General features: G+C 46.1%; 1 protein-coding gene across 18 annotated transcripts in view; it reads left to right on the top strand.

Moving 5' to 3' along the window:
* The first annotated feature begins 4,964 nt into the window (after nt 1-4,964).
* The window catches only part of R3hdm2 (R3H domain containing 2), a 121,093-nt gene continuing 102,495 nt past the window's right edge, over nt 4,965-23,562 (top strand). For 17 of the 18 annotated variants that reach the window (XM_059245427.1, XM_059245425.1, XM_059245431.1 and 14 more), the window contains exons 1-2: nt 4,965-5,062; nt 16,626-16,738. The gene's annotated coding sequence lies outside the window, so the exon portion shown is untranslated. The remainder of the gene's footprint in view (nt 5,063-16,625; nt 16,739-23,562) is intronic. The other variant, XM_059245418.1, reaches the window with a different exon arrangement.

Here is a 23,562-nt window from a genome sequence, read left to right as displayed (position 1 = left end):
AGTGTTACTTCAGGGGCTGAGGCAGGGTACACACGAGCGCTCAGGCCTTCCTTAACTTCTCAAAATTAATCAGTCAATCAATCAATGGTGACTCTTTATGTTTGTGTCTGCATGGTGGGTGGTTGGGTCAGGTTCTCACGTGACTCAGGCTTGCTTTGGACTAGCTACGTTATGGAGGTTGGCTCTGAACTCCTGCCCCCTCTTCTCAAATCTGGTCTTGCAGGCATGGATTTACCACAACCAGTTAAAAGGGTGATTCTTGGGGCTGGAGAGATGGCTCAGAGCTTAAGAGCACTGGCTGCTCTTCCAGAAGTCCTGAGTTCAACTCTCAGCAACCACATGATGGCTCACAACCATCTGTAATGAGGTCTGGTCCCCTCTTCTGGCATTCACCAAACACGCATGCAGAACACTGTGTACATAATAAATAAATAGATCGGGGCTGGAGAGATGGCTCAGAGGTTAAGAGCACTGTTTGTTCTTCCAAAGGTCCTGAGTTCAATTCCCAGCAACCACATGGTGGCTCACAACCATCTGTAATGAGATCTGGCGCCCTCTTCTGGCCTGCAGGGATATGTGCAGACAGAACACTGTATACATAATAAATAAATAAATCTTTAAAAAAAATATTTTTTTAAAAGTGATTCTTTTTTTTAATAAGTAAATGTAATTTTATTTTTAATGATTTTATTTTTATGTGCATTGGTGTTTTGCCTGCATGTATGTCTGTGTGAGGGTGTCAAATCACTTGGAGCTACATTACAGACAGTTATGACCTGGGAATTGAACTCAGGACCTCTGGAAAGAGCAGCCAGTGCTCTTAACCACTGAGCCATCTCTTTGTTTTCTTTTTGTTTGTTTTGTTTTTTTCTGGAGCTGAGGACCGAACCCAGGGCCTTGTGCTTGCTAGGCAAGTGCTCTACCACTGAGCTAAATCCCCAACCCCTCTTTTTTTCTTATTATTGTGTTTTATGTGCATGTTTTGCTTGCTTGTATGTCTGTGCACCGTGTACGTGCCTGGTGTGGTGATATTTTGTTTGTGATCTAACAAATAAAGCTTGCCTGAAGATCAGAATGTGGAGCTAAGCCACTAGTTAGCTATAGAGGCCAGGCAGTGGTGGTACACACCTTGAATCCCAGCACTTGGTTGGCAGAGGCAGATGGATCTCTGTGAGTTCAAGGCCATGCTGGGCTACACAAGATTGATCCAGTTGAGAAACAGAGCCAGGCAGTGGTGGCACACACCTTTAATCCCAGAACTTGGGATCTCATGCCTTTGCTCCCAGTACTTGGGAGGCACACAAGCCTTTAATCCCAGCACTAGGGATTAAAGTTGACACAGGAAGTGATATGGCTGGGTGGAGGGAGAGAGAAATAGAAGGCCGGAAGAGACAGGAGCTCAGTGCCTTCTGGCTGAGGAGTTGGTGAGGTGAGAGGTGGTTGTGGCTTGTTCCTTTCTCTCTCTGATCTTTCAGCACTTACTCCAATATCTGGCTCCGGGTTTTTATTAATAAAACCAATTAGAGCTTGAGCTATAGCTGGGCAGTGGTGACACACACCCTTAATCCCAGCACTCAGGAGGCAGAGCTATAGCCTGGTACCTGTGGGGGCCAGAAAAGGGCATCTGATCCCCTGGAACTAGAGTTACAGATGGTTGTGAGCCACCATGTGGGTGCTGAGAATTAAACCCAGGACCTCTGGAAGAGCAGTCAGTGCTCTTAACCACTGAGCCATCTCTCCAGCCCTACAAGGGTGACTCCTTTTGTTGATCTCATGTAGCCCTGGCTGGCCTGGAACTGGCTATGTAGACCCTGCTGGCCTTGGACTCACAATGATCCTCCTGCCTCTGCCTCTCAGGTGCTGAGAGTAAAGGTATGTGCTACCATACCTGACTGAAAGGGCGACTCTTAAAAAAATAAATAAGTAAGGCATAACTACTTCAGAGCTGCATCCTCCTCCTCTTCTTCTTTTTCTTCTTCTTCCCTTTGTTGCCTTGGAACCAGCTCTGTAGATCAGGGCTGCCTCTTCTTCCCAAGTGCTGGGATTAAAGTCGAGGGCCGCTATGGCCCAGCTCCTCTTAAAGTCCTTCTTAAAGCCCACCCACCCCGATATTCCCTCCCTGATGCTCTCAGCTCAACCTTCTTGGTTAGTTCTGGTTGGATTTTGCCCATTGAGTCAAAGCTTTCATCTGAAAGTTAAGGAACATGGGAGAGAAAAATGTCCAAAAACAGATGTTGCTCGTGTGCTATATCAGAAAAAAAAACAATAAATTTGCAAGCATGCCTATTTCATTGGCTGCAATTTGCCAAGCAATCCCAGCTTCCCTCGTTAGCGCCCGTGGTGGTTGTGGTTGGTAATCAAGTTTCTTTTGAACATCCTATTGAACACAGAGGCCAAGAGCTGACACAGATACAAAGAGTCACTGTAGGTGGTTAGATATTAATAACTAAGCTGAAGAGCTGCTGGAGACTAGCGGAGCTTCAGGGCTGAGCTAGAAGACATGGATCACAGGAGAGCGAGGTGTAGGACTATCTTCCTTAGTCGGGTATGTTCACTAAGTTGATGGGCCTGATCTTTCCAATTAGAACTTTTTAAAACAATTTGTTTGTCTAGCGTGTGTGTCCTGGGCACATGGTGCCACAGGAATCATGTAGAAATCTGTAAACAACTTGGCAGAAATTGTTTCTCTCCATCTACCATGTGGGAACCAGGGATCCAACATTCGCCATTAGGCTTGGGAGCAAGTGCCTTTACCTGCTGAACCGTCTTGCTGGCCTCTACTACTTTTTGTTTTGTTTTGCGTGTTTGTTTCGAGACAGGGTCTCACTGTATAGCCCTGGCTGTCCTGGAATTCACTATGGAGATGGAATTAAAGGTGTGTGCCACCATGCCTAGCTTTGTGTGTGTGTGTGTGTGTGTGTGTCCGGGTGTTTTGTTTACAGATACGTCTGTGGACCACATGTGTGCAGTGCCTGTGGAGGCCAGAGAGAGCGTCAGGTTCCTCTGGGACTGGAGTTACAGCCAGTTGTGAGCTGCCATGTGGGTGCTGGGAATCAAACTTGGATCTCCCGAAAGATCAGCAGCCAGTTAACCACTGAGCCATCTTTCCAGCGCCCTTCTAAGGTTTTAATACACCCATGTGCTTGTATGTTTCCAACCTATATCCTTGAGGATGCAGGCATGCTTTTTTTACTATAGGAATATTTTTATTTATCAGTCTGTGCCTCCTGGTTTGTGGAGGACAGGGATGGTGTCTACATGCACAGATCAGATGCAGGCTCACCATCCTGCATCTGCACTCACAATGGAGCCAACTGCTGCTTTGTAAAATGGTGTCACCCAGGACAAGACATGGCCCGAAAGTCACTGTTTCACACAACTGGACCCAGGGCACAGCTTGGGGGACACACCAGCTCCTGTGTCCTCAGTGGCAAGAGTGACTGTGGGGAACGGACCTGCGGTCTCGATTTTCTCGCTTTTTGCAATCAGTTCTACCTAAGAAAGGAACTTTGGAGACTTCTCGGAATTCTTACCTCTGTCCTCTGAGAGTCCCAAGTAGGGAGTCCACGAGGAATAAATTGTTTCCACGTGGGGAATTTACCTGTCGAGGCTGGAGGTTGGAGGAAGACAGGGTTTCTCTGTGTAGTTTTGGTGCCTTTCCTGGAACTGGCTCTGTAGCCCAGGCTGGCCTCGAACTCACAGAGATCCGCCTGCCTCTGCCTCCCGAGTGCTGGGATTAAAGGCGTGCCCCGCCACCGCCCGGCTTGAGGTTAAACATTTAAGATGACTGTTCCAAAAATGGAACTGGGAACTGGATCTTTGAGAAGGCCTAAGAGTGTGACTTTTGGCCAGTGAGTTCAGCGCCAGCCTGGTCTACACTGTGAGTTCTAAGATTATTTTGGGAGCAGGAGTTGCGGTCTGAGCTCGTGGTGGTCCATGGCGGAAATACCAGCCCCAAGAAGACTGAAGGAGAAAGGACTCCAGAGCCAGAGCCCAGCCAGCCTGGGCTACACGGCGAAGTCAGCACAGGATTACAAGGCGGGGCCAGCCTGGGTTACACACGAAGTCTGTATAGGATTACAAGGCGGGGCCAGCCTGGGCTACACGCGAAGTCAGCACAGGATTACAAGGCGGGGCCAGCCTGGGCTACACGGCGAAGTCAGCACAGGATTACAAGGCGGGGCCAGCCTGGGCTACACGGCGAAGTCAGCACAGGATTACAAGGCGGGGCCAGCTTGGGCTACAGGGCGGGGCCAGCCTGGGCTACTTGGCGAAGTCAGCACAGGATTACAAGGCGGGGCCAGCTTGGGCTACAGGGCGAGGCTAGCCTGGGCTACAACAGGTGAGTGAGGCCAGCCTCGGGTTACTTAGCCAGACCTCCTCTCCGGCCCTCCTTCCCTCCCCAGTCACCCGCCTAATCACAGTCCAAGTGCTCGGTGCACGGAGGATGACACGGGCCGTTCTCGAGTTGAAGTGGCTCCGGCGGCGACCTCGGGGGCCCCCAGGGCCCGGCCTCGAGCGCCGCAGCGGGAGCGCGCGCGCGCCGAGGACGGGGGCGGTGGTGCGCGCGCGCGTGCTCGGTGGTGGTGGTGGTGGGGAGCGTGCGAGCGTGCGAGCGTGCGGGCAGGCGAGCGCCCGGCGGCCGCGGCCCCGCACACAGCGGCGCCCCCCACACAGGAAGCGGCGCCGGACGCGCTGACGCCCGCGCCGCGGACGTGGTGACGCAGCGCGCAGGCCGCCGCGGGGGGCGGACTCCGGGGCCTTTCTTCCCCTTCTGCTTCTCCCCCTCCCCCCTCTTCTCCCTCTCCGGGCTCGGGTCCCCCCTTCTCTCCCCCTCTCCCCCTCCTCCCTCCCCCGCCCCGCTCCCCGGCCTCCCCGCCCCGGGCCCCCCGGGGAGACCCGATTTCCCCCCTCCTCCTCCTCCCCGTCCGCGGAGAGCCCGCCCCCAGGAGCGCGCCGCCGCCGCCGCCGGCCGTCGGGGCCGAGCCGCAAGCCGAGCGGCCGTGGGCCCGGGCGGCGGGCGGAGGAGACCGGGCGCCCTCCCCGCTCTGGCCCCCGTGAGGTGAGGCCACCTCCGGCCGGGGGGGGCGGGCGCGCGGGCGGGGGGCGTGGCGGGCGGCGTGCGGGCCGCGGGGGAGGCGAGGCCGGGCCGCAGCCCCCGGGCAGGGTCGGCCCCGCGCGGGCGGGCGAGGCGGGAGCGCGGAGCGGGGGCCGCGGGGCTCCGGCGGGGAGGGGGCGGCGCCGCTGCCACCTGTGGCCTGTGCCCGGGGCCCCGGGAGAGCGCGGCGGCGGCGGCGGCGCCCTGGGCCCGCGCTGGAGCAGGGCAGCGAGCGTGTCCCGGGTGCCCGCCCGCTCGCCCGCCCGCCCCGGAGCCCTTCGGAGACCGGGACCCGGAGGTGTCGGGGTTGTCCTGGACGCGCGCGGCGCGGCCCGGAGGAGTTTGGCCCCGGGCTGGAGGGTGTTCTGGAGCTGGGAGAAGTTGGGCCTGTGCTGAGCCCGCAACTCACGCGTCCTCGTGGGACTAAGCAGTTTTCGTTTCCCCCCCCCTCAACGCCGGTCACCGGGAGCCCGGTAGCTGCGGAGACTGTTTTCTCCAAGTGAATTGTTTTGCATAACGATGCCTGACCGAATCACAAGCCCCCCATCCCCTCCCCGAAGCACTGCACTAAACCCCGAGGGAGGAAAGAGGGAAAGTTTAAATTCAGATCCTAGTTGAAGGAGTGGCCTTGAGTGTATCCCACCCCCATCCCCGTCCCCACAGGACTTGAGTCCCCATAGTCTTAGCTGCTGTTGGTAGGCAACTTGGAGGCTGGGGGGGATGTGACACGAACCACTTAAAAATCACACATTCCTAGCATTTTTAGTGTATTTCTAGGTAGTTTTAAACTGACATGTCAGGCGTGTGTGGCCCCTTTTCCAAATGCGTTTTTCCTTACTTCAGTAAAGACCCATCCCACAGGACTGGGGCGTCGAGATAAAAGTTGGAGGAGCTGTGGAAAGATGTGAATTACGTTCTTTCATTTCACTTATTAGATGTTTTTTCTTCTCCGGTTTTCCACGGTGGTTTCTAGAACAGAGATCCTTACCGGAAGGGCTGATGAAATGTCAGCGAAAGTTAAACTTTAGGAGTTGAAATTCCAGCAGGGCAGAGGCAGGAGGATCTCTGAGTTCTAGGCCAACCTAGTCTACAAAGCCAGTTCCAGAACATCCGGGGCTGCACGCACGCACGCACGCACGCACGCACGCACGCACACGCAATTCCAGTTGTTTTGTGCCGAATGACCTACAGAGCTTCAAAACTTAAAATTGATCAGATAGTCTGCTGTGATGAGACCTGTAATCATCGTTTGGAAGGTGAAGACTGGAGGATCAAGAGTTCAAAGTTAGCCTAGTCTACATAGAGTTGGAGGTCAGCCTGGACTACAGAGACCATGCCTGAGTAAACAACCCAAACCAAAAATAAGGCAAAAATTCACCTAATAAAGTTGGTAGAAGTGGTATAGACCTGTAATCCCAGCACTAGGGATCCTGAGTTTGAGGCCAACCAAGAGTATAGGGTTCAAACCTAACCTGGTTTCTGTAACGGTATCCTGTTTCAAAAATAACAAACCAGCAGCAGCAAAAATAAATAAGTAAATAAATGTGATAAAAACCATATGCCTTGGGCTTAGATTTTGGCTCAGTTGGTGGAGTCTTGCCTAGCGTGCACAAAGCCCTGGGTATCATTCCCCAGCATTGTGTAAAGCCAGGAGGGTGTAGTATGCTCTCCTGTGACACCAGCACTCTGAGGTGGAGGCAGGAGGATCAGAAGTTCAGGATCGTCCTCCACTACATACACAATTTGAGGACTGCCTGAGGAGATACTAGAGACCCTGTTTCAAAAAGAAAAAGAAAAGGAATCTGAAGAGGGATGGCTTCCTGTTCCAGAGTAAAACCTGGTTCTCCTAGTCTTTGTTCACTGACTTTGAGACCCACTCACACTCGCCCAAGTTGTTCTCAAACTCCTGGCAGTCTTCTGTTGCAGCCTCTTGAGCACTAGGTGACATGTGTGCACCATGATGCCCTGCTAAACACTTGATACTTGTCTCTGACACTGAGTCAGTAGCACCGTTCCCCTAACTCACACACCGATCTCCTGGCTGTTGGTAGATGACTCCACACTGTTCTGTGTTCTCAGGTCGTCTCACCTCTGTCAGGTTTGGTTGGTACTCCAGGGACCCTGACGGGGACATTTCCCTGGCTCTCTGGATTGCAGAGGATTTGTGTGATTCTTACTTCCTGTCTCCTGACCTCTTGTCACCCTGTTCCTTTGTGTAAGGTCCAGTCTTTCCTGTTAAAAACAAGGACAGATTTTTTTTGGTTTTCTTTTGTGAATTCTGTGTCCTCATCGCTTTTGCACATTGGACATGCAGTCAGTGCTTGACAGACTCGATGTTTATTGACTGACTAGCTGAGAGGGCCTGATGGTGCCCAGTCTGCCCAGGAACTCTTAGGCTCCATTGAAGCGCCTGTTTCAGCCTCCCAAACAGCTGAGGTTACAGGCTCCCTGGCTGTATTTATTTTATTATTTATTTTATGTGCATTGGTGTTCTGCCACGGTTGCCAGATTCCCCTGGAACTGGAGTTACAGCAATTGTGAGCTGCCATGTGGGTGCTGGGAATTGAACATGGGTCCTTTGGAAGAACAGCCAGTGCTCTTAACCTCTGTGCCATCTCACCAGCCCCTGGCTATATTCTTGTGAATGTCTGGTAAGATTTGTAAAGTTTTCATTGGAAGAGAATATTTTCCCCACTGTCACCTCTTAGGATATTTTCTGTTTGGCAGAGAACAGGAGGGAATGTGAGATCTTTTGTTTGGCTAGTCTTGTTTTTTTTAAAGATTTATTTTATTTTATGTGTATGTGTATGTAATATGTACCATTTATTTGCTTGGTGTCTGCAGAGGCCAGGAAGGGCCTAGGACCATCTGGAACTGGAGTTGAGACAGTTGTGAGTTGCCATGTGGGTGATGAGAACCAAACCCAGTCCTCCACAAGAGCAACAAGTGCTCTTCTGTCTCCAGCTCTGTGGGGATGGTCTCGGATCTCACGTGAGATTCACTCATAGCTGGCTGAGACAAGCGCATCTCTGCAGTCTTGGCCTCCCCACAGAAGGGGATAGTCCTCCATCTCTGTAGATAAAAGTTGAGCTAAAAACTATAAAAATTGCTTTCTCTAACAGTGGGGGATTTGGTCTTAGAGAACATTTGCTCTCTTCCCTAGCATTTTTAGCTGAATTCAATAAATCCACATTAAGTTTGCGGATAGAAGAAGCAGGCCCGTGAGTACTTTGGGGCATGCCTCATCTTTTCTCCTCGGTTACCTGCTCTGACCTGGCTGGAGGGGCTTGGGTGAGATTGCGCTCTGGGGCAGTTCTTGGCTACTCTCAGTTCAGGAAGGCAGAGGATGAGGTATCTTTTAAAAGCACTTTGTAGGAATGCGGTGGGAAAGGTTTGAAAGTTGGCATGCCCACGAGAGAGCAGCTTGTTTGCGGAGAAAGAATCAGGGATCTAGTAAACAGTTGACTGGATCTGGTTCTAATACTAATAGCACCAGAAGTGTGTTAGGTAAAAGATCTGGTGGCAGATGTCTAGACAGTCAGGAGTTTAAAGTTACCTTTACTTAGTAAAGTAAGTTCCAGTGCAGCATGAGCTACCTGAGACCCTGTGTTAAAAAAAAAGATTTATTTTCTCTTGCTCTCTCTCTGTCACTCTGTGTGTGTGTGTACATATGTTAGAAAACAACTTTGTGTGGAGCAGGATCTCCTTCCACCTTACCATGGGATCGCTCAGCAAAAGGTAGATTTTTGAGGAAGGAAGAAAAGTGTTGTGTTTTGGTTATGTTGTCCTGGTAGGTTCAAAGGAGAGGATGTTGTAAAATTAACTAATTTTCTTTGTTAAGTTTTTATTTTTATTTTTTTGGTTTTTCGAGACACGGTTTCTCTGTGAAACATCCCTGCCTGTCCTGGAACTTGCTTTGCATACCAGGCTGGCCTCAAACTCACTGAGATCTGCCTGCTTCTGTTTTCTGAGTGCTGGAATTAAAGGTGTGCACCACCACCGCCTGGTTTAAGATTTTATTTTTTTGAGACAGTTCTCAACTCCGTAGACCTGGCTAACCTGATAGTATGTAGTCTAGGCTGGCCTGGAATTCACAGAGATATGCCTGCCTTTGCCTTCTGAGTGCTGAAATTAGACATGCACCACCACTCCCAGCCAAGATTTTATTTTATTTCAAAATTGTGTGTATGTGTGCTTATGTTTATGTGCAAGTTTATATCCTGTGGAGGTCAAGAGAGGGCATCCAGTTCCTGGATCTGGAGTTGCCTGTGGTTGTGGTTGTGAGCCACCAAACATTGGTGTGGGAACTCCAATGTCAAGCTTGTCAGCAAGTCCTTTACCCTTTAAAGGTGAGCTAAAAAGGCAGGCATGAGGGTAGATGCCTATCTGCCCTCCTCCTGCTCAGAAGGCAGGGCAGGAAGATGAAATCAGTTGGAAGCTATCCTGGGCTACGGTGTTGAGTCCCTGTCTTAAAAAACCAAAGGAGAAAAGAGAGTGAGTGTGAAGAACGTTGTCCCTTCCATGGAGTGTGGGCCCACCTTAGGAGCAGGGGACAGCCAGACTCAGGGCTGCAAGATGTGTACGTGGATCCAGCTGGTGTGCTAATTTTAGACCTTGGAGTCCAGTGGCCTGAGTGTTTTCCTTGAGCTTTATCCTCACCTCTGTGGAGATTCTCCACTTGATGGTCAGTCTAGTTGCTGCTGTAGCAGCATAGCACTTTCCCTGCTTCCGTCTCTTCTCCATTGAAGATACTCTGTCCATTCCATCTATTATATGGGACTTTATTGGTTTATTTTTATAATTCAGCACATTTTAAAAATAATTTATTTTTTATTTTATGTGCATTGATGTTTTGCCTGCATGTATGTCTGTGTGAGGGTGTCGGATCTTGGAGTTACAGACAGTTGTGAGCTGCCATGTGGATCATGGGAATTGAACCCGGGTCCTCTGGAAGAGTAGTCATTGCTCTTAACTGCTGAGCCATCTCTCCAGTCCCTATGTGACTTTATTTTTACAAGCAGATAGGAAAATTTTCTTAATTTGGCCTTTGTTTTGTGTTTCCTTGACATATTTTCTCCTATACTTAAAGAAAATCAGGCAAAATCTGTTAATTATGGAGATAGGAAGGTAGCTTAGATTTGTTTGTTTGGAGACATTCTCTCTGTGTAGCCCTAGCTAGCCTTGGTCCTTCTGCCTCAGCCTCCTGGGTGCTGGGATGACAGGACTGTGTGCCACTATATCTGGCTAGTTCTAACATAATACATAGAATAAGCTGTTTTATCTTCATTAACTTCTTTTGTGGTGCCACTTTTGGTATGCTGGTATGTTTCACATCATATATCATTTTTCTGCAGTTTGTTGTTATTATGGGGTGTGTGTTGTGGTAGTGTGTCTGTCTACATGCTGTGTTGTGTATGGAGTTAGAGAACAACAGGGAGAGCTGGTTATCCATCCTGTATGTGGGTGCTGGGAATTCAACTCAGATTGTCAAATGCATCTACCTACTAAGGCATCTTGCTGGTCCCCATTATTATTGTTTTTGAGACAGCTTATGTAGCCAAGGATAACCTTCAACTTCTTTTATTTATTTATTTATTTATTTATTTAAGATTTATTTATTATATATACAGTGTTCTGCCTGCATGTATACCTGCATGCCAGAAGAGGGCATCAGATCTGATTACAGATGGTTGTAAGCCACCATGTGGTTGCTGGGAATTGAACTCAGGATCTCTGGAAGAGCAGCGAGTGCTCTTAACCTCTGAGCCATCTCTCCAGCCCTAACCTTCAACTTCTGATCATCCTGCATCTACTTCTCAAGTACTGAGGTTGTAGCCATATGCTACCATGTCTGTATCTTTTTATTGTTTATGTGGTTCTGGGCCTTGAACCCAGGCTTCAAGCATGCTAAGCAAGCACTGTGTCAACTGAGTTGTATCTCCAGACCTGAAATTTATTGTTAGTAATAACAAAAACTGTATTTCATAATCTCCAAAGCACTTTTGTCTTTGCCAAAGGCTTGATTAGAACAAGCAAGTTGGCCCAACAGTTAAAGGCACTTCCTACTGTTGAACTCAAGTCTGGGAACCTGAGTTTGATTCCTGGAATCCACCAAAAGGTGGATACAGAAAACTGACTTCACGGAATGGTCCTTCCCCCAAAAAATAGATGTTTAAACAATCCCCCCCCAAAAAAAAACCTTAAATGAGCCTTAATGTTATACCAGTGTTTATGTTAAAAAGGTCAGTTTGGTCTGGCTGTGACACACCTTTAATCCCAGCAGTTGGGAGGCAGAGGCAGTCAGATCTCTGTGAGTTCAAGGCCAGCCTGGTCTATAGAATGAGTTCCAGGCCAGTCAGGACTACACAGTGAGACCCTATTTCAAAACAAAACAAAATGAAAAGAACTAAATTTTTTTTTTAACATTTATTTATTTATTATGTATACAGTGTTCTGCCTGCATGCCAGAAGAGGGCGCCAGATCTCATTATAGATGGTTGTGAGCCACCATGTGGTTGCTGGGAATTGAACTCAGGACCTCCGGAAGAACAGCCAGTGTTCTTAACCACTGAGCCATCTCTCCAGCCCGAAAAGAACTAAATTTTTAAGTATGCAGTTCATATTTTTGTTGACATTGTTTCATGTGACATTTGTAATAATTTGTACAGGGTTTTAGCATATGAACATCATTGTCGCCTCAAGTAATCCTTGGTATCCTGGAAGAGTGGTTCAGATTTAGGAAAGCTTTCGCAGACTTAATAATTAGGAAGAAAGCAATTAAGGGGATTCCAATACAAATTCAATACTAGTACAATCCCAGGCTGGCCTGAAACTCACTGTGTAGCCTATACTGGCTTCACACTTACAAGAATATACCTACCTCATCTCCCTAACACCACCTTTTTAAGTTATCTTGTTTTATTTTTTGTCTGTTTTCTGACTTACACCAAATGCCTATGAGAACAGAAATGTTCTGTATTTTATGAACTGCTGTAATCCTAATGTCCACAGTCATTCCTCAGTGCACACTTAGATGTTGTCTGCAGGAAGGAATGGAGGAACACACACATGCATGCAGTTTGAGTGTATTCTGTAGATTTGTATTTGGGCTGAGGATATAGAGCTGGTAATTTATATTTTAGTGAAGCTCCAGACAGTGCTTGCACTGTCTCTGGTTGGTTGTCTTAGGTAACATTTCAGAAGCAGCACTGGGCAGTCTGACACCACTCTTGACGACTTTACCTTGCATCTGTTATTATTGCTGATATTTTGTGGTTTGGTCCTCATTGCTGACCACTTACCTCAGCTCTAGGCTCCTTCATTCTCTGGTATTTGAACTTCTCTATTTGATCCTCACATAGCACCTCAAGTTCACCATGGCCAAACAAGAAATAGTGTGAAGGAACTAGGAGTGTAGCTCACTGAGTGAGGCAAACAGAAAATAAAGGGATAAATTTTTTTTTTTTTTTTTGGGTCGGGTGATGGTGGCAGTGTGGTGCATGTCTTTAATCCTAGCACTCGGGAGGCAGAGGCAGTCAGATCTCTGTGAGTTCAAGGCCAGCCTGGTCTACACAGTGAGTTCCAGGACAGCCAGGGCTGTTACACGGAGAAACCCTGTCTTAAACCTCCACCCCCAAATATATATAAATAGTCTTCTCATGGAAATGGGTTCTTACTCCTGAGTAGTTCTTCCTGTGAACAATACCTGTGAGTGACGTAACTGTATAAGCCGAAAAGTTGGACATTAAAAAAGTGAGTCTTTTCTAGTCTTTAATCTCTAACAGTCATAAAAGTCTTATGTGGACACACATCCATACTGTCCCTTCAGTCTTTCCGTCTCTCCACAGTGGTGCCACTTCTTTAGTTCAGGATGTCGCCAGCTCTCATCCATACAACTGGGATGACTTTTAATTGGCATTCCTGTTGTGGCCTTGCTCCTCCTCCAGTCTGTGCAGAAGTGATGGAAACGGGGAAGGGCTCCCAGGTGGGTCCAGGAGATGATCTGTGGGAGGAAAGGGGAAGAGCTGGGGGTGGATGACTCTCGGGCTTCTGTTCTGGATGACTGATGATGAATGATGATTGCTAACTGAAAGGAGAAGGGCAGACTAAGGGTTAGAACAGTTGGTCTCCACCTTCCTAAGGCCGCGTCCCTTTAATACAGTTCCTCATGGTGTGCTGACCCCATCCATAAAATCAGTTGGGCAGTGGTGGTGCACGCCCTTAATCCCAGAGGTAGGCCGATCTCTGTGAGTTTGAGGCCAGCCTGGTCTATAGAGCTAGTTCCAGAACAGCCAGGGAATACACAGAGAAACCCTGTCTTGAAAAATGAAACAAAACAAAAATTATTTTCATTGATACTTCATAACTGTAATTTTGCTGCTGCTATGAATTGTAATGTAAATATCCGGTATCAGGATATCTGATATGCAATCCCTGTTCTGGAACTCTGAATTTAGACCAGGCTGGCCTTGAATTCACAGAGATTTCCTGCCTCTGTGTCCCATGTGCATGACACCACACATCTTTTTTTCCTGACAGTTTCCTGTAGCTCAGGCTTGCCTGGAACTTGATCTATAGCTAAGTTTGACCTTGAATTCCAGACCCTCCTGCCTTTGCCTCTGGAGTGCTGGGATGATCATTTCTTTCTAGTGCAAAGGGGCAACCTGGGCTACTAAATGAAGTCGCCGGGTCGGTGCTTACATGGTGAATTCAGTTAGGTCAGGTGGCTGTGAATGAGCAAATGGGAGCTCATGCTGCAGCTCCGGGGGGACAGGGTTTGCCTAGCTGGTATAGTGCTGGTTCCTATTTATTCATTCACATTCTCTCTCAGTAGAGTTTCACTAGGTAAGCTACCCCATTTAGCTGTCTTAAGATTGATGATTCTTGTTTTCCTCAGGAACCTTCTGTTGTTTTGAGACAGGATTTCGTGTAGTACCCCACACTGCCCCAGACTCACTCTGTGACAGAGATGACTGTGGACTTCTAATTCTCCTGCCTTTACCTCCCAAGTGCCTTTTACCCATGTCCTTGGTGTCCACTGATGAGTCTTATCTGAAGTTTTCATTAAATTGGTGATTTCAAGATGTTGATTTTCAGATTGTCTCCTTCCTTTACATTTACTAGCTAGGTGGTTTTGATTTGGAGAGTACTGTAGAGTTGATATTTTCTTCTTTTCCTACTGTGTGTGCAGTATATGCATGTGCATGCAGCTGTATATGTGAGAGACTGTGCCTAAAAAGATAACTAGGACCAGTGGTTATACACCCAAGGTTGTCCTCTGGGCCTTCATACACATATGTGCACACATAAGTACACACCCAGTGGTGCATACAGACACTTTACCCCCCTCCCAAATTCAGTAATTTTAGTTCCTAGTTGTCAGTGTTAAATACAGTATTGACTATTAAAAATAAAATAGCATTTGGAGCTGAAGAGATGGCCTATCAGTTAAGAGTGAGTACCCACGTAGGCTGTTCCTAACAGCCTGTAACTCCAACCCCAGGTGATCCAACACTCTTATGGTGTCTGTGGTAGGCACAGTACTCTTGTGCACATATACACACAATTAAAAATAAAATTCAAACTCATTAAAAGAACAGTAAAATTTGGCCAGCAAAATAGTTCAGTAGGTAAAGGCACTTGCTGCCACGTCCTGTAACCTGAGTTCTGTCCCGGAAATTCACACGGTGGAAGGAAAGAGTCAACTCTTCCAAGTTATTCTCTGACCTGGTCATGCCAGGATGTGTTACACTTCAACTCCCCCCCCCCCCAAATACGTACACTGTAAACGTGGTTTAAGAATAATAATGTTAAATTATTCTCAGTTTGGTTAATGGGAGCTTCTTAGGGGTGGTTTCTCTGTCCCTTTGGCACTCCACCATCAGGATTTCAGCACCCCTTGCACTTTGATGGGCAAGGTGCTTTTAGTTAACTTTGTACTCCACTTGCCCCAGGCCTGGAACTAATCACTTGTGAAAGAACCCTGATTCCTCTAGTGGGGAATAGTTCCTTCACAGGAAAATTACTTCTCTTTTTTTTTTTTTTTTTTTTTTGGTTTTTCGAGACAGGGTTTCTCTGTGTAGCTTTGTGCCTTTCCTGGATCTCGCTTTGTAGACCAGGCTGGCCTCGAACTCAGAAAGATTCGCCTGCCTCTGCCTCCCGAGTGCTGGGATTAAAGGCGTGCACTACCACCGCCCGGCGGAAAATTACTTCTTAATTGTCCAATGTCTATTCTTTCTATTTTCATTTGATCAACTGGGTCTTGTTTTTGATGGAGGGAGGGAGGATGAATTGCAGATCTGTGTTTGTTCCCAGATATACTTAGGCAATGAAGTATCCAAACTAAATTACTTCATAGGAGGAAGTGAGTTCTAGGCAACTCCAATGACTTACTTAGGGAAGAGGGCTGGCCATGTAGTGGGTCGTTCCTGTGTTGTCCGTGATCCTGTGTCGTCCCACCCCATCCCCCTCCCATAAGTGGCCATGGTGTTTTGGTCATGGTGTTTTATCACAGCCACAGAAAAGTAACCAGTATACCCCTGCTTTGGTGGTGACATACAAAAGTAAAAATAAATGATTGTGTTCTTACCCTTTTTTTTTTTTTTTTTTAAATTTTCTGAGACAGGGTTTCTCTGTAGCCCTGGCTGTCCTTCCTAGAACTTTCTCTGTAGACCAGGCTGTCCTTGAACTCACAGAGATCTACCTGCCTCTGCCTCCCGAGTGCTGGGATTAAAGGCATGCACCACCACCACCCAACTTAAGTTTTATTTTATTTTTATTTTTTGTGTATGGGTGTTTGCACGTACATGCATGTCTATGTACCACTTGTATGCCTGGGCCTATGGAGGCCAGAAGAGAATATCAGATTCCCTGAAACTGAAGTTACAAATGGTTGTGAGCTGCCATGTGGGTTTTGGGAATCAGACCTGGGTTCTTTGGAATAGCAGCTAGTTCTCTTAATATCTGAGGCATCTCTGCAACCCCCCTTTAAGTTTCCTTTTGAGACAGGGTCTTATGTAGCTTATGCTGGCCTTGAGCATCCTGATCATCCTGCCTCAGCCTCCCAAGTGCTGCGATCTGGGGTGTGAGCCTTCACAGCTGGCTCAGTATTTTAGTCAACACAATTACTAGCCTGTCAGTTGATTATATGGCATGTGTATTTCTTCCCTTGTCTGCTCTAACATGACTAAAGAAATTAGCTGCCTGGCAACATAAATCACAGATATTAAAATGAATTGCATATCTTCCAACTATTTCTATTGCTTGGCTAAATTTGGAACTATATGGAGCTTCTGTAGAATTGAAATCTCTGGGGATTTTATAGTTGACAGACAGTGTTCAGCTTTAGAGTGAGGAAGAATATCTGTGGCTTCTTCACAGTGATTCTTGTGCTGTCACCCACATCACTAATTAAGACACAGACCAGGGAAAGTCAGAACTGTTATGAGGATTTTATTTCACTGCCATGTTGCTGAAAGCTTATTAGGACCTGGCCTCAGTGTAGTGAAAGACTCTTTCTTCTTCTCAGGTGAACTGCCCGAGGCTACCAGTGTCCTTCCTCAGTGTCTCAAAGTCATACTTGATATAGTTCTTAATACTTCACCTGGATGGATGAGCCAGCATATCTGAGCTAGAAATCAGGTGAGCATTACTCTGGGGCCTTATGGGTAAAGTTTATGATGTTTGCATTGTTTTGTGAGTTCAGACTAGGGTTAATAGTTTGAGCAGAAATTTATCTGTGCACACGCAGCTGTCCATGAAATGTGGAGGTTTGCTGATGTGCATGTGTGGAGCATCAACATAAGAAAAGGCAGCTCTAAGGAGTGAGCACTTTGAGTAAACAGTTTAAAGTGAATATAATTTAAAATAGAAGACAGTTTTACTTATAGCAAATAGGTTTCATATGTCATTTGGTAGTAGGAAAAGTAATGCTATTACTGCATAGTAAGAAAGTCTGGGGATATTTGAAAGTGTAAAAATTCATCATAAACTGAGGAGAAAAGTTAATATAAATAGAATGTTGTATTACTGAGATCCTAAATTTATACACTTGGTGAAATGTAAAAAAAAATAAAAATAAAGCCCCCTTTTATTTTTTTTAAAGTTATGGGGCTGGAGGGATGGCTCAGTGGTTGAGAGCACTGGCTGCTCTTCTAGAGGACCCTGGTTCAGTTCCCAGCACCCACATGGCAGTTCACAACTGTCTGTAACTCCAGTTCCAGGGGATCTGACATCTTCACACAGACAGACAGACAGACAGACAGACATGCAAAACTGCCTGTTGTTCCAGAAGACCCAGGTTGATTCCCAGCACCAACATGGTTGCTCACAATAGTTTATAACTCCAGTTCCAGGGGATGTGACTCCCTCTTCTGGCTGCTACAGGCAACACAGGGACATGGTGTACAGACACACGTGCAAAAGAATAACTACTTAAAAAAAAAGTTCAGATAGAAAACAAATAAACCAAAACCTATAGTGGACAGTAAGGAACTTTGGCTTGTGTGCATTATATTTATCAATATTGAACTTTACTAGGGTTTAAAACTAAGAAAACAATTTAAATACTAATTCATTAAAAATAACCATACACTTCTTACATATTGATGATATCTATAACTTGGTGTGTACATGTATGCATAAGGATGCCTGTACCTGTGCATGGACATCTGGATGAGGCCAGAGGTCAACATTGAGTGTTGTCTAGTTTGCCTTTTTTTTTTTTTAAGATTTGTTTTACGTATGTGTATCTGTGTGTGCTCATGAACACGTGTGTAGGTACTTGGGGAGGCCAGCAGAGGGTGCTGTATTCCTTGGAGCTGGTGTACATGCTCTTGTGAGCCACCTGATGTGGGTGCTAAGAACCAAACTCAAGCCTTCTGCAAGAGTAACAAGTATTCTTAATGGAGAATCCTAATGATTCTCCAGCTTCCCTCTGCCCTGTCTATTTAAAAATTATTTATATTGTCTTCTGCTTTATTTTTGAGCCAGTGTCTCATGAGCCTGGAGCTCACTTAATAGCAGACAATTGGATTCTTTTGTTGAAGTATATGAAGAAAATCCAGCCCCAAAGACACATAGTTGGAAGAAGTCGTATTTTAACGTCTCCTTCATTAATTGTGAACAGTCTTCTTTGATACTATACCTGGTACACAGTATAAGTAGGTAAATGGTGCATCTCTCCCTTCCTCCCTCAGTCTGTCCTTCCCTTTTTCCCTTCTGTCTGTCTGGTTCATGCTGGCCTCAGACTCCTTGTAGCTCACACTTGAGCTTTTCCTCCTTTGGCCTCTGGAGTGTTGGGGTTATGGCCATGTGCCTGAGGGTACATTGTTGAGTCTGAAAGCATTAGTAGAGATAGTTCTGTAGGTACATGGTTCTAGCCTCAAAAGTGCTGGGATTACAGGTGTGCGTCACTACCACCTGGCTAGAACAAGTGCTCTTAACCCCTGATCCATCTCTCTAGCTCACATTCATGTATTTACTATTCTTGGCAGAACAGTAAATATAAAATACTTCTCTCTCTCTCTCTCTCTCTCTCTCTCTCTCTCTCTCTCTCTCTCTCTAAAACACACACACACACACACACACACACACTTCACTTCACATATATACTCACAAATATAGGTACTATAGCTATCTGTCTTTTAAACTGAATAGATCTTTATCCCCGAATGATTTGGAAATACTATGAATTGGTCAGCTGATAACTTTTTTTTTTTGTCTTTGAGACAAAGTCTCACTATATATGGCTGGCCTGGAATTCATTATGTAGATCAGGCTTGCTTCACACTCACAGAGATCTGCCTGCCTCTGTCTCCCAAGTGCTGGGATTAAAATTGTTCATCTACACACTGACCCAGATTGACAGGTATTGATTCACTGAGTGATACTGACCTTCCCAATGTTTGACTCAGTTCATTTGTGAGTATATATGTGAAGTGAAGTGTGTGTGTGTGTGTGTGTGTGTGTTTGTTTTAGAGAGAGAGAGAGAGAGAGAGAGAGAGAGAGAGAGAGAGAGAGAGAGAGAGAGAGAAGTATTTTATTTTTACTGTTCTGCCAAGAATAGTAAATACTTGAATGTGAGCTGGAGAGATGGAGCAGGGGTTAAGAACACTTGTTCTAGCCAGGTGGTAGTGATGCACACCTGTAATCCCAGCACTTTGGAGACAGAGGAAGGCAGATCTCTGAGTTGGAGGCCTGCCTGGTCTACAGAGAGAGTTCCAGGATAGCCAGGACTACAGAGAAACCTTGTCTCGAAAAACCAACAAGACAAAACAAAAACAACAACAAAACAACAAAACACTTGTTCTTGAAGAAGATCTGTATTTCATTCCCAGCACCCACATGGAAGTTCACAACTGTGTATAACTCCAGTTCCATGGACTCCAGCGCCCTCTTCTGCTCTGCAAGCTCCAGGCTTTTTTTACTCATAGACAAGATACATAAGCAGAAGACTCACAGGAGTGAGAGACAGAAAGACAGACAGACAGACAGAAAGAAAGAAAGAAAGAAAGAAAGAGAGAGAAAGAAAGAGAGAAAGAAAGCATTCTTTTTAAAAAGGCATGAACATGTTTGATGTGATTTGATGGTTTATGCCTATAATCCCAGCACTTGGGAGGCTGAGGTAGAATTGCTGTGCGTTCCAGACCAGCCTGGGTTATAGAGTGGGGCACTGTCTCAAGCAGTGGGGGTGGAGGGGAACAACACATGAATTGAAGGTCAGAAGTTATAGTCAGCCTTCCTTAATTGTGAGTTCCACATTTGTGGATTCAGCCAAATACAGTGAAAACATGCTCAGGAAAGAGGCCAGGCAGGGTAGAGCACACCTGCAGCCCCAGCACTGGGAGGCAGAGGCAGGTGGGGGATCTCTGAATTTGCCAGCCTGGTCTACATACAGAGTTTCAAGCTAACCAAGGCTAAATGATGAAATGCTGTCTGAAAAAAAAAAAAAATCAGAACAACTACAGCTATACCAAACACATACAGACGTTTTCCCTAATTGTCTTGTAATCAATACTGCATAACAACTATCTACATAGTATGAGATATAATATAGAAGTGATTGAAATATATAGGTGGGCTCAGTGTGGTGGTGCATATCCCAGCAGTTAGAAGACTGAGAATGTGAAGCTGTCTTAGCTAGGGTTTCTTGCTGTGAAGAGACACCATGACCACGGCAACTCTTATGAAGGAAAACGTTTAATTGAGTGGCTTACAGTTTCAAAGGATTAGTCCATTATTATTGTCATGACCAGGTTATGGTGGCGTGCAGGCAGACATGGTGCTGGAGAAGGAGCTGAGAGTGGAGAAGGATCTACATCTTGATCCCGCAGGCAACAGGAAGTGGTCTGTTTCACTGGGTGTAGCTTAAGCATAGGAGACCTCAAAGCCTGCCTCCACAGTGACACGCTTCTCCAACAAGGCCACGCCTCTCGTTGGTGCCACTCCCTTTGCAGGACCATTTTCTTTTAAATCACCACAGAAGCCTGTAGCTGGAGTTTCCCTGTGTCCATCCAGCTCCTGCAGCCGCTCAGACCCAAGTAAACACACAGAGACTTATATTACTTATAAACTGTATGGCCGTGGCAGGTTTCTTGCTATCTTATATCTTAAATTAACTTATATTAGTTCTTATATCTTAAATTAACCATTTCTATTAACCTATACCTCGCCACATGGCTCGTGGCTTACCGGTACTTTACATCTTGCTTCTCATGGCGGTGGCGGCTGGCATTGTCTCCTGCCTCAGCCTTCCTCTTTCAGAATCCTCCTCTCTGCTCATCCCACCTATACTATACTTCCTGCCTGGCTACTGGCCAATCAGCACTTTATTTATTAACCAATCAGAGCAACACATTCAAAGCATAGAGAAAGACATCCCCAGCAGAAGCTAATCTGGGTTATATAACAAGACCCTAAATTTTTACCCCCCACCAAAGTATGTAGCTCTACAGAGTATATGCAAATACACTACTTACTATAAAGGATTTGAACGTGTTGAGGTTTTGGTCATCTACAGGAGTTGGAGGGTTGGTGTGGAGGATATTGAGAAGGGACTGCAGGATTATTAATCTTCAGTGCTTCACTCTGGACATTCTGTTTTATCGTCTGCTGTGCTGGGACTGCACTGAGAGCCTTCCTCATGCTGTCGAGTCCTTCACTGACCACATCCCAACCCGTTTCAGTGTTTATTTCTTAGTGAGATGGTCTAGTTTAGTTTTAAAAATTGAATGTGTAGAGGGATAAAATATCACTAGTAGTTTTCTGTTTGTTGTTTGTTTCTAGACATGTAGCCCAGGCTTCCGATTCTCTTGCTCCCGCCTCTGTGTCCCCAGTGCTGGAATCACAGACACGCACCACCACACCAGGCTTTGTGAGTGCTACGGAAGCACCCCGCCGCCACCTGAGCTACAGCCTGAGCCTTCATCCCTCCTGTTACTGGTCTTGTTATGTGACCCAGGCTGGCCTTGAGATCCTGTCCTGCTTTCAGCTCCAGTCCTTGGAGCACAGGGATGTTTGACCACGACTGGTTTGGTTTGGTGTCGTTTGCAGTGCTGTGGACGGTGTACCACTGAGCTGCTTCCCCAGCTCTCCTGTTACTTTGGATTAATGTTCCTACCTTGACTCCCATGAACACACTAGCAGTTTTACGTATAGTTATATCCCTCTCTGTGAACAAGACAAATCAAGGTGGGCCTGTACTGCCCGGTACTTGGGGAGGTTGGAAGTGGGAGGAGGGCAAGGTCAAGGCAAGCCTGGACAACTTACTAAGAGCTTGTCTCAAAATTAAAAGTAGAAAGAGGGCTGGCGAAATATTTCAGTAGGGGTCTAGAGACATGGTTCAACAATTAAGAACATTTGTTGCCCTCCCCAGACACCTGGCACACACGTGGTGCACATACATGCGTGCAGGCAAACACACATACATAAAATAAATCTAAAACCAAAATACTTAAGTGGTCAAGAGTTTATGTAGCACACACAGGCCTTGGGTTCAAGCCCCAACACCACCAAGACAGAGTAAGTGCAAATAACATCTTAGTGCTGCTGTGAAACTGGTTTGACCTCTTAGGTCTCCTGAGACCTCATTTTTTTTTTTTTAAATGTTGTTCTAGATAGAGGATGTGTTGTATATTCAGAGATACTGAGGTGAGAGAAAAAGCCCAGATCTGCTTGCCTCTGCCTCCCAGGTGCTGGGATTAAAGGTGTGTGTGCCACTATGCCTGGCATAAAAGCATAGTTTTATTTTATTTATTTATTTATTTTTGGTTGGTTTTTTTTGAGACAGGGCTTCTCTGTGTAGCTTTGGTGCCTGAGAATGTTCTTACTTCTCTGATGCTAAGGAGGCCAGTGGGAAATGCTGAGGTTAAACACTGACTTGGTCATGGAGGCATAGAAGATTAACTGCACAGAGCAGGGCAGTGGTTGGCATGGCTTCCCAAAGCAGTACTGAATGTAGCACATCTTTGTCTAGGCTAGATAGACTGGAATACAATCCCTGCTTCTACGAGTCAGCTCTGAGCATTAAGTCCCCTCAAGCAATGTTGTTGAGACAGTTTTCTTTGGAGGTATACCTACTGGACATCAGGAATGCTCTAGATTTTTGCGCAGGCCCGTACATACTCTCAGCATTTGGAAGGCAGAGACAAGAGGATCATGGGTTTGAGGCCAGCCTGGTGTACATGTTGCAAACACACACAATAATAATAGCAAAAAGGAAAAAGAGAAATGCTCTAATACCTTGCATAAATGACTTCTGAAGGTAATCACTGTTGACTTCTAGAACCATAGGTTTGTATTATCTGATTTGTTTGTTTGTTCTAGAGAGGGTTTCTCTGTGTAACCATCCTGACTGTCCTGGAACTCGCTCTGTAGACCACGCTGGCCTTGAACTCACAGAGATCTGCCTGCCTCTGCCTCCTGAGTGCTGGGATCAAAGGCGTGCGCCACCACCGCCTGGCATAGTATTACCTGCTTTTAATTTTCATATTAATAGAACCATATATCCTGTTTTGTGTCTTTTTTTGTTCAACATTATCTTTGAGCTTAATGAATATAGTTGTTTATAGCAATGGTGTTTTCTTTATCATTGCTTTATAATAGTTTATCCATACCATATTTTTCTATATAGTGTTTGTTTCTAGTCTGGATTATTATGAATAATATTACTAGGAATATTTTTGTACATGTTGTACAATGTTCTTGTTTTGTGAGATAGTCACTTCCAGTGATTATATATACCTTGGAGTGGGTTGCTAGGTAATAGGCTATATGTATATTTAGCATTAGTAAGTATTGTCAGTTTTCAAAAATGACTATTTATTCTTCATCAGTAAAGCTATGAGTTCTGATTGTACTCTACCTTAAACACATATTTTTGAGATAGGGTCTTTCTGGGATTACAGGCATGTCTCACTCTGCTGTGCTGCTCTCCTCTGTCCACCTTTTTTAAAGTAACTGTTGGA

The sequence above is a fragment of the Peromyscus eremicus genome, chromosome 18 (genome assembly GCF_949786415.1).
Source record: "Peromyscus eremicus chromosome 18, PerEre_H2_v1, whole genome shotgun sequence".
Taxonomy (NCBI): Eukaryota; Metazoa; Chordata; class Mammalia; order Rodentia; family Cricetidae; genus Peromyscus; species Peromyscus eremicus.
The sequence above is the reverse complement of the archived record's forward strand: the minus strand, read 5'-3'. Positions and strand labels throughout refer to the sequence as shown.